Below are 18,629 nucleotides of genomic sequence, written 5' to 3' on the forward strand. Positions count from 1 at the left end.
TATAAAGTCTTAAAAAACGAAAAGGTTTAAAGTATTATTTTCTTTTTCCCTGAAAAGACTATGTCAATATAAAACCGAACAGAAATCAATTTAAAAAACTTTTTCCTCAAAAACCTTCTTTGAAGGTTTTCAAAGAAAAGTAAAGAATTCCATTAAACAAAAAATGAGTAAAAATAAAATCGAATAATCTACCAAGCGTGAAACTACCACAAATCTGCATCGATAAATAAATGAAACCCAAAACGAACAGAAATTACAATAATTAACCGAGTCAAACTCAAAACGAGTAAAAATTAACATAAGTTGGGCGCAAAACCCCCATGCCTTCCCAAGACCAGAACAAAATTTGCACTTGACTGAAAAATACAAATGAATGTGCATTGCCAGTTTAATATACAAGTACTGATATTTAGTAATCAAATGTTAATATTATTGTTAATATTATTTATAAAATGTTAATATTATATAAAAAAAATGTTAATATTATTTGATTTATTAAAGTCATAAAAGTAAAAACATTTATACTTTTCGGTTAAGTGCAAATTTTGTTCTGGCCTTGGGAAGTCATAGGGGTTTTGCGCCCAACTTATGTTAATTTCTGCTCGTTTTGAGTTTGACTCGGTTAATTATTGTAATTTCTGTTCGTTTAGGGTTTCATTTATTTATCGATGCTGATTTGTGGTAGTTTCACGCTTGGTAGATTATTTGATTTTATTTTATCTCCTTTTTTGTTTAATGGAATTCTTTACTTTTCTTTGAAAAACTTATTTTGTGGAAAAATTGTTTTAAATTAATAGCAAGAAAACAAGACTTTCACCTGGTCCTATCTGTACAGTCACTTAAAAAAGAGCTTTAAATTTACGTTTGAATGAGCTCCCTAACAACTATCTTGGAACTTCAGTTTGATACAATCACCCCTGGGGAAATAAAAAAAACACCAAATAAACATGCATCGACGACGTTTCTTCTGAAAAAAAGTGAGATTCCACATTTTGAAGATTGGAGCTTGAAACCTCTACGGTAGGGCTCTCGCTGATATGATATATCTAATAAAGAGGTTTTCAATAAGATCACTTGCTTTATTTTTTTTTGTTTTTTTTTGGGGGGGGGTCGCCCTTTTTTCAAGTATCAGGCAAATTTTCTCAGATTTTTTTTGGTGGGTAACAATGAACTGAAAGGATTATATGAAAGTTTTCTTTTGTCATGTGTTTGAATTTTCAATGTGTGTTTGTGTCCTTCTTTTTCTTCTTTTTTTTTCTTTTTTGTTTTCTTTAGTGATTACTCCGTCTACTGTACCTTTTGTACCTTTTTTTGACGGGCAATAAATGAATAATAATAATAATATTTAGAATCAGCATAAAAAGCCAATGCTGCTGGTGTAGCAATTGTCATGAGAATTTCATTTTTAGTTTCGGTGAATATTGGTTCAAGTCACTTTTTACTTCCAGTTTTTTTATCACAAACTATTTGATAAGATATGACTCTTATGACCAAAATTTTTTAACCTGTTCATTTTATTTAGTTGAATAGGACAATGAAAAGAGTGAAGGTCAATTTGACAGCTGGATAGTAAGTTTAAATTTTGTTTTTCTTTCGCTATTCTATTTTTTTTAATTATCTGGATTTAAGTTCGAGGAGGGAGAATTATCCTGTTGTGAAAGAGGTACATTTTACATGGCCGTTATAAAATCAAAACGTGGTATCTATGCAGGCAGGATGATTTTTTAGTTTCTCTACTTCTTTTGTAAACTATTCTAAGGCGTAGGAAATTGCATAAAGACAAGTCTACATATGTTATAATCTACAGTATCAATCTATCTGTAGTTTTGGTTTGAGTTTGATTTTCTTTTAAGGTTAAATGCATAATAATTAAATATATTATTGATTAAATAAATTCATCCCTTTGTCAGGAATCCTTCTCGTTTAAAATTTATTATATTTTGCTTCATTTTCATGTAATTTAATTGCTTTTTTCCTCAAAGTATTTAAAAACAAACTTATTCCCACGAAAACATATCCTGAAATATATTTCCTGTCACCCAACCACCATTGCTATATTGGCATCTGCCCCCCCCCCCTGGAAAATTTTCTGCCGGTGCCCTTGTAGTGAGACTAATCTTGCCAAATTTGAAACAATTCAAAATATAGGGATGAAGACCGCTTTAGGACTCAACGCTCATTGCTCTTCAAACAAACTGAAACATCTATCCGGTCTGCTTTCTTTTTCAAAAAGATAGAATATGCTCATCGCAAAATGTTACAGCAAAATACCAGCCATTGGATACAAGCATGATGCTTTTAAGCTTACTTTTGATAAAGATTAGCCCTCAAATAGTTTGTTATTCATTGGGTCATGGAAACTTTTTATTGAACTTGTCCCCTCTTGGAAACTTGACCCAACTTGTTTTAGTTATCTTATTGTACTTCCAGGAAGGTAAATAACAAATACGGATGTTTCTTTAGAGTTAAGTCCCATCTAATAAACATATTAACAGCCTAAGTAAACTAAGGCACTTATACATGAGAAAATGGCCAATTTGTATCCATATTTTTCTACAGATATACACCGATGGTTTGGCAAAGGATAGCAAATGTGCCTCTGCGTCTGTTATCCCAGGTTATGTGCTGATATAAAAACACACCTCCTTAAAATTCTTCCATCCTCACTACAGAGCTTTCAGCCCCAAGCTTCAAAAAAAATTATTATTCTCAGACTCCTAAAGTGTCCTTCAGCTCGTTGATAATATCTATTTTAGTGCCACTGATTCAGATCAGAAGGCAGTAAGAGAGCAAGTAATCAGTCTTTAAAGTCTCAGTACATCCCAAGCCATCAAGGCATCCAATTTAAGAGGTAGCACGCCAGTTGGACAGTAGCTCTATAAATAATCCAATCAATCCTATTTTGGACAGACCTTCGGAAACAAATTTAGAAAAAGAGCTCATTCAAAAACAAATTATACTCACGTCCTTATTGTCTTCATGGATAGATATTATTCTTTATTATAGAGATAAAAGATACTCTTTAATCATGACACAAGAGGAGTTTAATAGGCAAAAACGAGCCGATCCACACTACAGATTTTACAACTCATCTCCAGAATCCATGAGCCACTTAATGTTTATATTATTCCATCCAGAAAGAGATGATAGACACAAGGAAGATTTTCAATAGCACAAACATCTAACTTGACATCAATGTGCTGCTGCTGTCAAGCCTACCAGCTCTTGTTAAAATACTGATGTCAAGAATTTTTTTCAACTTCTTGTGAGTATGTTTTACAGATGTGAGCAACCCATTTTGACACAATACGTTTGACAAATTTTTTTCAACCCCGTATCACCTGCAGATATGATTTTTTTTTTTACAAAACTGATTCCTTGCACTTGAATTGGCTAAGGCAGGTGCAAATTGTCGGCACAAAATTAGGTGTAAATATAAAAAAAAATTGTCGGCTCGAATTTTCAAATTGATGACATGCTCTAAGGCATTACGGAGTTGGATTGCTTTTATGATGTTTTACCTCCCCCTTTTTGTGTAGTTTGCTTGTAGCTATTGAATAAAACATTATATGGGGGAGGGGGTCTTACCTATATTAGAAAGCAGCTGAGTCAAATAAACGTAACTTTCTGGAATAGATAGAAGGCAAAAAATATACAAATGAGGATTGAGCAAAGATATTGCACTGAAAAGCTTTACCTTGTGTCTCATTTGTATTGTAGATCTGTTTCTGAAGATTTCACTTAAAACACAAATATTGCTAAAGGTCATCTAAGACAAAAACCCATTCAAAAGGAAATGGTGGGAAATAAATACCCAAGAACATCGTTAAAGCTTTTGATTCATTCCCGAAGGCTTCGTTTATCTAATTCAACTAATTTCTAAGAAAGCAAAAGCTCCTTACCAAGAATTTTACCATCTATTGTTCAAATCTAAAAAGTTGGACCCCCATCAACAAAATTCAAAGCTGCCTCCCCTGAAATAAAGCTGGGACAGATTCTAAAGATCCAATAAAAGTCAAATGCCTGCAAATACATTTTCTAAATTTAATGAGAAACAATTGAAAAGTGTCGTGTTTTCTTTAAAAGGGGACATAAACCTCACTCTGACTAAATAATTGATAGATTACCTATTTTATAATTTCCCATTTAAAATATACATTTAGTAATAAATTCTAAGGTGTTTTAATTTATAATAAATGAGGGTATTCCCCAAATACAGCTTCAATGGTTGTTCATGTAAACAACTATTTTATTTGTGACTGAAGCTAAAATAGTTTATATTTCGCGAATAAAGCATTCAATCCAGACAAGCAGAATTTGTTGATTTTCTAATAAAGGTAATGTTTTAAGGACTGTATTGTATGTAGCAATGTTAGTTTTTCCATTGAATAAGTAGGCCTTTTGCATTGGTTCACTTAAGTTCTGTAAGCCCCATAAGTTCCTTCACCGAAGCTCCGTAACGTTGGCCGATTACAACGTTGACGAAGTTCCGACAAGATCTGTAACGTAAGCAACTTAGAAAATCCGAATTGATTTAATTATTCGAACTGAACATGGGTAGGCTACTACCGGCGTAGTCTACTTTACTTTTTCAGTTTTGTCTCCTTTTCATCCAGGAAACACAAATGTTACGAGCGTAACATGCGTGGTAGTGGTAACCTTGGAATAGAAATATGAAATCCTTACATTTAATTAATCATGCATAATATGTTAAATGTCTAGAAAAAGCCTAAAAAGGATATAATTATAATACCAAACTCTGATATTTACAAGTTTGAATTTTCTTATTGCAATTCCCTAGTAATGAGGATTGGCTTTGTATTGACTAGATTTTTTGAAGAAATAGAATATAACCATTGTTGTCAATTATTAGAAATCTTTGTAGACTACAGGGGAATTTTCGAAGATCAGATATTGAGAATCAAAGTAAATATATCAGGATTGAAATAAATATAGGCCAGGCAAATTTTAAACTACTGAGCTAAAAAATTGTCTCTACCTAACTTCTAGATGGTTATAGGCTAGTCTTTGCCAAAGTACTAGCATAGTTTAGGCTATATATGGTAGTTTGCTGGACTTAAAGCTGTTCTAAAAATAATCATCTAGTAACTATAGATTTTTTTCCATTGTTTGGCCTGGGTAGAATGGGAGTACACCACTTGGGGTAAAGTTCTAGGACAGAGGCTTTTGTTGATCTTGGAAAGATTCTAGGCTACTTTAGCTACTGTTGGCTATCTTTAAAAGGGGTTAGGTTAGGAAAATAAAACTTCCAGGGATGGGTCTACAGGCTGAAGTATGTCCTGGGAAGGTATTCCTAACCTAACCCCTTTCCAAGATAGAGAAAAGTAGCTAAAGTAGAATTTTGTTGTACTTCATTTAAGATCTATTTTACAAGGTTTCACTTTTATAACACACAGATTTTCAAAGGTCAGGACCATCTAGAGGTAGAAGGACTACTTCAAAATACCTTCCCAGGACATACTTTAGCCTGTAGGGCCATCCCTAAAAGTTTCATTTTCCTAACCCAACCCCTTTCTAAGATAGCCAAAAGTAGCTAAAGTAGAATTTTACTAAATCCAGAGTGTTAATTAGCCCTCAAGTAAGGTGTTATGAAGCACCTACATCTGCTCCATCACCCTCCTAAGAACACTGACCTTTGATGGCCTATTATAGTTTTTGTGTAGTAAAGTGGAACCTTAAGCAATAGTTCTTATGTTCAATTTGGGCACAAGAAAAGTCTACCTGAAATTGCAGCTTGGTGTAATCCAAGGATTTTTCCTTGTGAAGCTCCAGAGTTGATGATTAAAGTTGTTTTCATTTTTGTTTAGTGACCATATGCATTTGGATGATCAGTTGGTTTCCTGTTGAGTTTACACTCCCTCAAATACTGCTCAGCATCCAGCCTTCATTTGAAAGTTTCAACAGACTCAGCAGTAACTGTGTCTTAAGAGAGTTAATTCCAACCATTGATTAGGCTATTCTTGATGAAGAGAATTGAGTACAGACTCTGGTTAGGGTAGACTGCTTAAGAAGTTCCTGTCAATGACCTCTGGATCTTGAATTAGGACCAACAATAGGAAATAATTCTCAGAGAATGTTGGCCTTCATTAACTTCTTCTTCTATTTCACAGCAGGCAGGCTTTTCAGTATTACTATTTAGCCCTTTTCCTTTTGCTTCACTCTGTGGGCTAAAGAGCTACTGGCTTGATTGCCTGTTATTTATTAGATATTCTCAGATATCTTTCAGTAGATGTTTTGACTCAAGAAGTTCAAATATAAGATAATAGATGTTGATTTCTATGCTCTGTGTGCAGGTGGTATAGTTGGCTAGGCTCTTGGCTGATAGTGAGATTTTGTGGTGTTTGAAGCAATTTAACAGTTTACAATGCAAGGTGTGTTGTGCAGATGTCAGCATATTACATTCTAATGGGCAGTGGTCAATTGTTTCATTATTCATAATACAATACCTGTAAAGGGGGGACAGGGAAACTGAAGCCCTTGAATTAAGAAACTGGTACAAGAATGCAAGAAAGTTTAGTCCATTTGTTACAGAACGAATTCTATGATAAACTTTAGAAAAATACTTATTGGTAAAGGGGGAAAGGATGGGATTTTTCTTATTAAATGTAATATCTGATAGTCTCCATTGGTAAATATCTCTAATGGGGATTGGTCTCCCACTTGGCTGGTCAATATTTATAGCATTTTTTGCTATTTCATGAACCTGATGATTACCACTTATACCAGAGTGGCTAGGAATATACTGAAGATAAGTTTTTATGCCACTTGAAGCAAGATTATCTATAATACTAAGACAATGATAAGTGTCAAAGTCCAACTTATACTGAGGAGCTGAGGCCAGCAACTCAAGGCTTGATAAAGAGTTGAAATAGACTATAATATTTTTTGAATTAGCAATCAAAGGTTGGTTTTCCATAGGGTGTTCTAGTGCCATGATTATGGCATTTAACTCAGCAGACATTATAGTTACATTATTATACAATCTCTCACCCATTGCAATTTTCAGGTGAGGAAGGAAAGCACCACTTGCTACCTTCTTATTCATTTTGGACCCATCAACAAAGATTTGGAAGTGGTTTTTATAAGTAATAGTATTAAGTTCAGCAATTTTTTTTGGACAAAAGCAATGGAGGTTAAGTCTTTAGTCCACTTTTAGAAATCAGTATTTATTATGGGAATTGGCCAATTCCATGGAGGGGATTGGGAGAAAGTAGGTGCATAGACTTTACGGGTAGAGGGAATTTCTTCTGAATATTGCTATACTCTTCTACAATGCCTCTATACATGGCTGGATTTCTTAACCAATTATGTAGGGTGTGTGAGCTATTTGATTCAATTTTTGTAAGATGTTTTGTCAAGAGAAAGCTACATCTCTCCCTTATTGTTGTTAATCCACTCTCCATAAGCAGAAACTTGGTGCTTGTGGGTTTCCTAAGACCAAATATGAGACATATCATATCATTTTGTATTGTTTCAATGTTTTGCATGTGGGTCTTTGCACATGCACCATAGACGATGAGCCCATAGTCAATATGGGGTCTTATATGTGATTTATAAAACTGGAGTAAGGTTTTTTCCTTACAGCCCCAGGGTATGGAAGGAAGTCTTTTTAGTATATTTGTTTTTCTATAGCATTTTTTTATTGTGTTTGAAATGTGGAGGTAGAAATTAAGTTTTTGGTCTAGCATGAGACCTAGGTAATTAATATGATTATCTTCTGGAATAGTTGTTCTATTTAGAGTTAGTCTTGCATTAACATGATTTTGCTTTTGGTGAAATTGGATTATTTTTGACTTGGTAGGTGCAATGGGTAAATCTGAATGTTGAGAGAATTTTTCAAGTTGGAAAAGTGACTTTTGCAGCTTTGACTGTGCTATCTCAAAGGTGTTGCCAGATCGTCAGCATATTGGACAGAGTTTGCATGAGACACCATCTTCTGGCAGTTTGAATGGAATTTACACTGAAACCTGAGTTTGGACTTGCCAAAATGAATAACACTACATTTGTCAATATTGAAGCTCATGTGCCATGCTGTTGCCCAATTTTGAACATACCATACCTTAAATTGTATCTTCTAGCAACTAAGGTTGAAGAACCTGTAGATTTTGCCAGGTAATGTTGAGTCAATATTCATGTCACAGTTCATGAGGATCATCACTATTTACATATATACAGGGCAGTTTGGTTTCATCATTGGGTGTCACTAGATGTATTGTCAACCAGGTATGTTTCAGGGCTAAAAATGTGGGTACCTCAGGTGGTGTAAGCCCTACAATTTAAACCACTAGGTAGCAGCCACCCTCCAGATTTATGACTGGCCTGCACCAGACATTACCTGTACAGTTTAAACTTGAGGCCACAGCACAACAGAAACTTTGGATGAGTTTGCTGCTGGTAGATGATGACAACTGGTATTTTTCATATGGTGCCATAACTGAGCATTTGCACCTAATAGACCCTGCTGGATGATATTGGTTTATCCAACTGCATCTTCCATGACTTGCTGCTCCAATAATGGTAGACACCAATCTTCAAGCTGTCAACTGATCTGGCAAACAGTAGATTTCCTGAGTGAGTTCCACAGTGGAACAACATGATTGGTGAAGAAGTTGAACTTCTCACACATTCTGCTAAATATTTTTATGCAGTTTTTTTGGGGTGTCCTTGTGTTCTGGTGTAATCACTGTGATCAAAAACAGACTTGATGGTGTCACTGGTCATCAGCTTAAATGCAAGGATGGCATATCCTCCCTTCCTACAGTATGTTAGGGTAGGCAGGTCCAGCTTTTCTATTCATTGCTCATATGAGATTTGTTGTTTGGCAAAAGAGAGCTAGGCTGCTCTACACTGGACCTTCTCAAGTATCTCCATGTCATGCTTAAAGTGTGTGTTGGCAACCAACATGCCAAACTCAAGATGGGGATGAACAATAGTTGTGGAAAGCTTTTTGATAACTTTTGGCTGGAATGCTTGAATAAACCAAGGACCTTGTTTGCCTTAGCTGCTTGGTTCCAACAATGACTATGAAATTTAAGCTTATTGTCAATGGTTACTCCAAGATCACACTCTTCCTTGGCACTATGAAGGGACATATTGGCACCTGCAGAGTCAAGCATGTGATAACTATGGCAGGGGTTGTTTGGACCAAGATGCAGGACTTTGCATTTGCATGGGTTGAACTTGAGCATACAGGTTGTTGCCCACAGACAGAGGTTGTTGACATCTTCTTGTAGAGAAGAGCAATTTTCTGCTGAGGCTGCTGAAACAAAGAGTTTGGAATCGTCTGCAGATAGTCCTAACCCATTTTTGACCACCTTGGGAGTGTCATTTATGTAAGGGTTAAACAGTGTTGGGCCTAGTTTGGTCATTTGGGGGACACCACTCTTAACCCTTTGATGGCTGGTGGCTCTTTTAAGGCACACCAAGATTTTTGTCTATAGCTCCTTTTTGATTGGTTGAAACAAGAAATTATCTACTTAGCCAGAATCAAGAAAACGAGAGCTATCAAATGGTATATTACTTTGCCCCTTTATGAGTCATTAATTAAAAAAACTTCTTCCACAAAATAAGTTTTTCAAAGAAAAGTAAAGAACTCCATTAAACAAAAAATGAGCAAAACTAAAATCAAATAATCTACCAAGCGTGAAACTACCACAAATCAGCATTGATAAAGAAATGAAACCCAAAACGAACGGAAATTACAATAATTAACCAAGTCAAACTCAAAACAAGCAGAAATTAACATAGGTTGGGCACAAAACCCCTATGCCTTCCCAAGGCCAGAACAAAATTTGCACTTTACAAAATTTTTCTTTACTTTTCTTTGAAAAACTTATTTTGTGGAAAGAGTTTTTTTAATTAATTTCTGTTTGTTTTATATTGACATAGTCTTTTCAGGGAAAAAGATAATAATACTTTAAATCTTTTCATTTTTTAAGACTTTATAGTTTGGCCTGCTATTTGTATGCCAGAGAAAAATTTTCAGCAATTTTTAACAGCATACACCCTTTTAAAAATCTGGACACAAATAGTACTGTTTAATTTAGTTTCATACCTCCTCTAGTTGACCTGAAATGGAAAACTTGATACCATTTGCAAAAAAATCTGTTTACTTTCTTTGATAGCTTGGATACACTTATGCTATTTGGATTTTGTTAAATTTTAAGAGCAAAAATAGCCCCAAACATTTGAACATAATACCCTCAGTCGTTCTTGGGATACTGCTGAGATGCCTTATTGGGAATTAGCATTATCACAGTGCATTTTGGTTTAATCTTAAGTCAACATTTAGTTTTTAAACATATAAAAATTGGATTTGAGGAAGACTAAGATCTATTCTATAAATAATATACAACAACTTTCTATACAAACCTTATATGCCCCCAGGGCATAACCTACAACCCTTGCACTGAGGGCTCTGAGAGGGTTATTATCATAAAAGACCCAATTTCCAGAACTTTCAACTACGTTGAACAAAATGAATATCTCAAAATTTCGATTGGATGTGTTTAGGGAAATGGTGGGCGTGAGAGGGGTGTTAATCACTATCCAATCACTTGCAACTATTAAACAAGGCACTAGCCCTATCAATTTCCAATTGAATGAGCCCTTTTGAAGTTTCTACAACAACACTTTCAATAAAAACTTTATATGCCCCCAGGGCATAACTCACAACCCCTGCCCTGAGGGCTGTTGGGGGAGGGGCTGTCATCCTTAAAGACCTAATTTCCAAAACTTTTAACTACGTTGAATAAAATGGCTATCTCAAAATTTTTATTGGATGTTTTTAGGGTATTGTTGGGTGTGGGGGGGGGGCTAGTTGCCCTCCAATCACTTTCGACTATTAAAAAGGGCACTAGCCTTTTGAATTTCCAGTCAAATGAGCTTTCATTGAAGTTTCTACAACAACGCCTTCTTTAAAAACCTAATATACCCCCAGGGCATAACTTAAAACCCTTGCCCTGAGGGATGTGGGGGAGTGTCCTCCTCAAAAATATATTTTCTATCTGGAAATCGACTATGCTGAACAAAATGGCTATGTAAAAATTTTGATTGGATGTGTTTTGGGGAATGATGGCCATGAGGGGGGGGGGCTAGTTGCACTCAAATCATTTTTGACTATTAAAAAGGGTACTAGACCTTTGAATTTCCAATCAAATGAGCCTGTTTTGAAGTTTCTATGACAATGCCTTCTATAAAAACCTTATATGCCCCCAGGGTATAACTTAAAACCCTTGCCCTGAGGGTTGTGGGGGAGGGTCCTCCTCGAAAACATTTTCTATCTGGAAATCAATTATGCTGAACAAAATGGCTATCTCAAAATTTTGATTGGATGTGTTTGGGGGAATGATGGGCAAGGGGGGGGGGGCTAGTTGCCCTCCAATCACTTTTGACTATTAGAAAATGGTACTAGCCCTTTGAATTTCCAATCGAATGAGCCTTTTTTGAGGTTTCTATGACAACGTCTTCTATAAAAACCTTATATGCCCCCAAGGTATAACTTAAAACCCTTGCCCTGAGGGTTGTGGGGGAGTGTCCTCCTCGAAAACATAATTTCTATCCGGAAATCAACTACGCTGAACAAAATGGCTATCTCGGAATTTTGTTTGGATGTGTTTGGGGGAATGATGGGCACGGGGGGGCTAGTTGCCCTCCAATCACTTCTGACGATTAAAATGGGCACTATCCCTTTGAATTTCCAATCGAATGAGCCGTTTTTGAAGTTTCTACAACAATGCCTTCTATAAAAACCTTATATGCCCCCAGGGCATAACTTAAAACCCGTGCCCTGAGGGTTGTGGGGGAGTGTCCTCCTCAAAAAGAAGTTTTCTATCTGGAAATCAACTATGCTGAACAAAATGGCTATCTCAAAATTTTGATTGGATGTGTTAGGGGGAATGATGGGCGTTGGGGGGGGGGGCTAGTTGCCCTCCAGTCACTATCGACTATTAAAAAGTGCACTAGCCCTTTGAATTTCCAATCGAATGAGCCTTTTTTGAAGCTTCTACAAAAACGCCTTCTATAAAAACCTTATATGCCCCCAGGGCATAACTTAAAACCCTTGCCCTGAGGGTTGTGGGGGAGTGTCCTCCACAAAAAGACATTTTCTATCTGGAAATCAACTATGCTGTTCAAAATGGCTATCTGAAAATTTTGATTGGATGTGTTTGGGGAAATGACGGGTGTGGTGGGGGAGGGGGCTAGTTACACTCCAATCACTTTTGACAATTAAAAAGGGCACTAATACTTTAATTTCCAATTGAATGAGCATGTTTTGAAGTTTCTACAACAACACCTTCTATAAAAAACCTTATTTGCCCCCAGGGCATAACTTAAAACCCTGGCCCTGAGGGTTGTGGGGGAGTATCCTCCTCAAAAATGTATTTTCTATCTGGAAATCAACTACGCTGAACAGAATGGTTATCTAAAAATTTTGATTGGATGTGTTTGGGGGAATGATGGGTGTGGGGGGATAGTTGCCCTCCACTTACTTTTTACTCTTAGAGAGGGCACTAGCCCTTTAATTTCCAATCGAATGAGCCTGTTTTGAAGTTTCTACAACAACACCTTCTATAAAAACCTTATATGCCCCCAGGGCATAACTTAAAACCCTCGCCCTGTGGTTTGTGGAGGAGTGTCCTCCTCAAAAATATATTTTCTATCTGGAAATCAACTACGCTGAATAAAATACCTATCTGAAAATCTTTATTGGATGTGTTTGGGGAAATGATGGGTGTGGGGGGGGGGGCGGGGGGCTAGTTACACTCCAATCACTTTCGACTATTAAAAAGGGCACTAGCTCTTTAATTTCCAATTGAATGAGCCTGTTTTGAAGTCTCTACGACAATGCCTTCTGTAAAAACCTTATATGCCCCTAGGGCATAACTTAAAACCCTTGCCCTGAGGGTTGGGGGGGGGGATTATCCTCCTGAAAAATATATTTTCTATCTGGAAATCAACTATGCTGAACAAAATATCTATCTCAAAATTTTGATTGGATGTGTTTGGGGGAATGATGGGCGTGGGGGGGGGGGGGCTAGTTGCCCTCCAATCATTTTCGATTTTTTAAAAGGGCGATAGAACTCTCGATTTCCAATCGAATGAGCCCCCTTTGAAGCTTCTATGACGACCCCTTCCATATGAAGTGATTCCATATGAGGCAATGCTAGAGCATTGCCTCTGATATCAGATGAATCCATATGAGGCAACGCTAGAGCTTTGCCTCTGATATCCGATGAATATATTTAAGTTATGTGTACGAGAGTAACATTACTGCGGTTAAGGTAGGAAATGATGTTAGTATCTGGTTTTGTATTCAATCAGGAGCCACCCCAGGCTGCGTTCTGTGCTCATTTATATAAATCATTTTGACAGACTTTGTTCTAAGGAACATGGAAAAGGCCATGGAGGAGCATGGAATCGAATGAGAAAATAGAACCCTCCTAGACTTAGATTATGCTGATGATTTGAGCGTCCTAGATGAAAATCTTAGCAAAAAAATTATGTTTTGGGAGTTTTGAAAGTTTGGCGTGCTAGAATAGGTTTGAAAACTTGTGTTAAGAAGACTAAGTTGCTTAGACTGAGGATAAGTGAAGGTGAAGAGAATATGCTCAGTAACAAGAAGATATATCAAGTGGATAGCTTCATCTACCAAGGTAGTATTATTAATAAAGATGGTGTATGCAGTGAAGAAGTTAAAAGTAGAATAACCAAGGCCTAGGGTTTTTTCTCACAGTTGAAAGAAGTTTAGAACAATTGGAAGATAGGTCAGCAAAACAATATTAGAATATTGGAAGCCACAGTGATGACAGTGGTCAAATATGGCTCTGAAACTTGGGCGCTCCGAAACACAGAAGAGGACTTGTCAAGTTTTCCTGAAAAAAATGGTCAGCAGATTCTTTTAAGCAGACGTATGACTGACTGTAGTTCTAACAGTAAGCTGTAGGGAAAAGGTCGTTCTGTAACGCTTTATAGGGCTGTAATGAAAAAAAGGTTGAGATAGCTAGGACACGTTCTGCAGATGAAGGATGACAGATTGTCAGAAATCGTCATTTTTGGTCAACCATCTAGGGTCAAGCAAAAAGTAGGTCATCCCCGAATGGCGTTTGGGGAGGTCGTAAAGAAGGATTTGAGAGAAATTGTAACTTCTTGGGAGGGAGTTAAGAGGAAGGCTTTTGATATATTGGGATGGAGGAAGAGTATGCGTAGCTGTGTTGGTCCCAGGGGGCTTGGTGCTGCAGTGACTTGTTAGTAGCAGCAGCAGTAATAGATTTATCCTAGAGTTTCTTAGAAATGCTTTGACACAAACTGGGGTTGAAATTTTAAGATGTTTGTCAAACATATATGTTGTACTTTGATTGAAGAAGCTCACAGTGCAATTCCAAACATATGTGAAGAAAGTAAGGTGAGATTTTTAGGACGCTGATGTTGCAAATGTAATTTCACATTTAAAAATAGTGAGTTTCAATACCCCTTAATATCGTTTTTGGTGAAATTCAAACACTGTTTGTGAAATATATACTTGCAATGGATTGAATTTTTCATTCCTTAGTTTAATATTCGCTTTGGAATAAATAGCAGTTTAATTCTTGGGCAGAAACTGTGTTGGAAATTTAAAGCTATTTTAAAAATTTGAGCAAGTAATACACCTTTTTGTCAAACATGTATGCTGGAGAATATGCTTTGATTTAAGACACTCAAAACCCAGTTTCAGCCATTGTGAAACATCTAAGATTTAGTATGTGTTTTTTCTTCTTTCTTTCTTTTACTTTGAACGTTCGTATTGCAGTTTTAGATTCCTATTTACAGTTAGTGACTTTTGGTGTCACACAGTCAATACAGTTTGGTGAAAATCAAACTTCATTTGCTCGTACCAAGCTTTGATTTTGAGCATCCATTTTGATTAGATGTATTTGAGGGAATGATGGGCGTGGGTGGGGGGGGCCGGGCTAGTTGCCCTCCAATCACTTTTGAATATCAAAAAGGGCACTAGCCCTTTGAATTTCCAATTGAATGAGCCTTTTTTGAAGTTTCTACAACAACGCCTTCTATAAAAACCTTATATGCCTCCAGGGCATAACTTAAAACCCTTGCCCCGAGGCTTGTAGGGAAGTGTCCTTCTCAAAAACATATTTTCTATCTGAAAATCAACTACGCTGGACAAAATGGCTATCTCAAAGTTTTGATTGGATGTGTTTGGGGGAATGATGGGCGCGGGGGGGGGGGAGGGCTAGTTGCCCTCCAATCACTTTTGACTATTAAAATGGGCGCTAGCCCTTTGAATTTCCGATCGAATGAGCCTTTTTTGAAGTTTATACAACAACGCCTTCTATAAAAAACCTTATATGCCCCCAGGGCATAACTTAAAACCCTCGCCCTGAGGGTTGTGGGGGAGTGTCCTCCTCAAAAAGATATTTTCTATCTGGAAATCAATTATGCTGAACAAAATGGCTACCTCAAAATTTTGATTTGATGTGTTTGGGGGAATGATGGGCGTGGAGGGTGGGGCTAGTTGCCCTCCAATCACTTTTGATGATTAAAAAGGGCACTAGCCCTTTGAATTTCCAATCGAATGAGCCTTTTTTGAAGTTTCTACAACAATGCCTTCTATAAAAACCTTATATGCCCCCTGGGCATAACTTAAAACCCTTGCCCTGAGGGTTGTGGGGGAATGTCCTCCTCAAAAAGACATTTTATATAGACATTTTTCAATTTCATTACATTTTATAAATTAACTATGCTGAACAAAATGGCTATCTCAAAATTTTGATTGGATGTTTCTGAGGAAAGATGGGTGTGGGGGGGAGGGGGGCTAGTTGCCTTCCAATCACTTTCAACTATTAAAAAGGGCACTAGCCCTTTGAATTTTCAATCGAATGAGCCTTTTTTGAAGTTTCTACGACAAAACCTTCTATAAAACCTTATATGCCCCCAGGGCATAACTTAAATCCCATGCCCTGAGAGTTGTGAGGGAGTGTCCTCCTCAAAAACATATTTTCTATCTGGAAATCAATTTTGATTGGATGTGTTTGGAGGAATGATGGGCAAGGGGTGGCTAGTTGCCCACCAATCACTTTTGACTATTAGAAAATGGTACTAGCCCTTTGAATATCCAAACAAATAAGCCTTTCTTGAAGTTTCTATGACAACGCCTTGTATAAAAACCTTATATACCCCCAGGGCGTAGCTTAAAACCCTTGCCCCAGAGGTTGTAGGGAAGTGTCCTCCTCAAAAATCAACTATGCTGGACAAAATGGCTATCTCAAAATATTGATTGGATGTGTTTGGGGGAATGATGGGCGCAGGGGGGGGGTTAGTTGCCCTCCAATCACTTTTGACTATTAAAATGGGCACTAGCCCTTTGAATTTCCAATCGAATGAGCCTTTTTTGAAGTTTCTACAACAACGCCTTCTATAAAAACCTTATATGACCCCAGAGCATAACTTCAAACCCTTGCCCTGAGGGTTGTGGGGGAGTGTCCTCCTCAAAAAGATATTTTCTATCTGGAAATCAACTATTCTGAACAAAATGGCTATATAAAAATTTTGATTGGATGTGTTTGGCGGAATTATGGGCGTGGGGGGGGATAGTTGCCCTCCAATCACTATCGACTAATAAAAAGGGCACGAGCCCTTTAAATTTCCAATCGAATGAGCCTTTTTTGAAGCTTCTACGACAACGCCTTCTATAAAAACCTTTTGTGTCCCCAGTGCATAACTTAAAACCCTTGCTCTGAGGTTCGCGGAGGAGTGTCCTCCACAAAAAGATATGTTCTATTTGGAAATTAACTACGCTGAACAAAATGGTTATCTCAAAATTTTGATTGGATGTATTTGGGGGAATGATGGGCGTGGGTGGGGGGGGGGGGCTAGTCGTCCCCCAATCCCTTTCGACTATTAAAAAGGGCACTAGCCCTTTGAATTTCCTATCGAATAAGCCTTTTTTGAAGTTTCTACGACAACACCTTCTATAAAAACCTTATATGCCTCCAGGGCATAACTTAAAACCCTTGCCCAGAGGGTTGTAGGGAAGTGTCCTCATCAAAAACATATTTTCTCTCTGAAAATCAACTATGCTGGACAAAATGGCTATCTCCAAAATTTTGATTGGATGTGTTTGGGGGAATGATGGGCGCGGGGGGGCTAGTTGCCCTCCAATCACTTTTGACAATTAAAAAGGGCACTATCCCTTTGAATTTACAATCAAATGAGCCTTTTTTGAATTTTCTTCAACAACGCCTTCTTTAAAAACCTTATATGCCCCCAGGGGCATAACTTACAACTCTTGGCCTGAGGACTGTGGGGGAGTGTACTGCTCAAAAAGAAGATTTCGCCGTGGAAATCCACTACGCTGAACAAAATGGTCACCTCAAAATTTTGATTGGATGTGTTTGGGGGAATGATTGGCGTGGGGGGGGGGGGCTAGTTGCCCTCCAATCACTATCAACTATTAAAAAGTGCACTAGCCCTTTGAATTTCCAAATGAGCCTTTCTTGAAGTTTCGATGACAACGCCTTCTATAAAAACCTTATATGCCCCCATGGTATAACTTAAAACCCTTGCCCTGAGGGTTGTGGGGGAGTGTCCTCCTCAAAAACATAATTTCTATCGGGAAATCAACTACACTGAACAAAATGGCTACCGTATCTCAAATTTTGATTGGATGTGTTTGAAGGAATGATGGGCAAGGGGTGGCTAGTTGCCCTCCAATCACTTTTGTCTATTAGAAAATGGTACTAGCCCTTTGAATTTCCAATCAAATGAGCCTTTTTTGAAGTTTCTATGACAACGCCTTGTATAAAAACCTTATATACCCCCAGGGCATAACTTAAAACCCTTGCCCTGAGGGTTGTAGGGAAGTGTCCTCCTCAAAAACATATGTTCTATCTGGAAATCAACTGTGCTGGACAAAATGGCTATCTCAAAATTTTGATTGGATGTGTTTAGGGAATGATGGGCGCGGGGGGGGGGCTAGTTGCCCTCCAATCACTTTCGACGATTAAAATGGGCACTAGCCCTTTTAATTTCCAATCGAATGAGCCTTTTTTGAAGTTTCTACAACAACACCTTCTATAAAAACCTTATATGCCCCCAGGGCATAACTTAAAACCCTTGCCCTGAGGGTTGTGGGGGAGTGTCCTCCTCAAAAACATATTTTTATCTGGAAATCAACTATGCTGAACAAAATGGCTATATCAAAATTTTGATTGGAGGTGTTGAGGGGAATGATGGGCTTGGGGGGGGGGGGTAGTTGCCCTACAATCACTTTCGACTATTGAAAAGTGCACTAGCCCTTTGAATTTCCAATTGAATGAGCCTTTTTTGAAGCTTCTACGACAACGCCTTCTATAAAATCCTTATATGCCCCCAGGGCATAGCTTAAAATCCTTGCCTTGAGGGTTGTGGTGGAGTGTCCTCCACAAAAAGATATTTTCTATCTTGAAATCAACTATGCTGAACAAAATGGCTATCTCAAAATTTTGATTGGATGTATTTGCAGGAATGATGGGTGTGGGTGGGGGGGGGGGCTAGTTGCCCTCCAATCACTTTCGACTATTAAAAAGGGCACTAGCCCTTTGAATTTCCAATCGAATGAGCCTTTTTTGAAG

At 37.5% G+C, this 18,629-nt stretch overlaps 1 protein-coding gene across 1 annotated transcript in view; it reads left to right on the top strand.

Annotated features, from left to right (window-relative positions):
* Nucleotides 1–4,861: 4,861 nt before the first annotated feature.
* The window catches only part of UBL3 (ubiquitin like 3), a 47,145-nt gene continuing 33,377 nt past the window's right edge, over nucleotides 4,862–18,629 (top strand). Inside the window, exon 1 of the mRNA XM_089088209.1 lies at nucleotides 4,862–4,926. The gene's annotated coding sequence lies outside the window, so the exon portion shown is untranslated. The remainder of the gene's footprint in view (nucleotides 4,927–18,629) is intronic.

Source organism: Artemia sp. Qi Xiang Cuo, chromosome 4 (genome assembly GCF_049724085.1).
Source record: "Artemia sp. Qi Xiang Cuo chromosome 4, ASM4972408v1, whole genome shotgun sequence".
NCBI lineage: Eukaryota > Metazoa > Arthropoda > Branchiopoda > Anostraca > Artemiidae > Artemia > Artemia sp. Qi Xiang Cuo.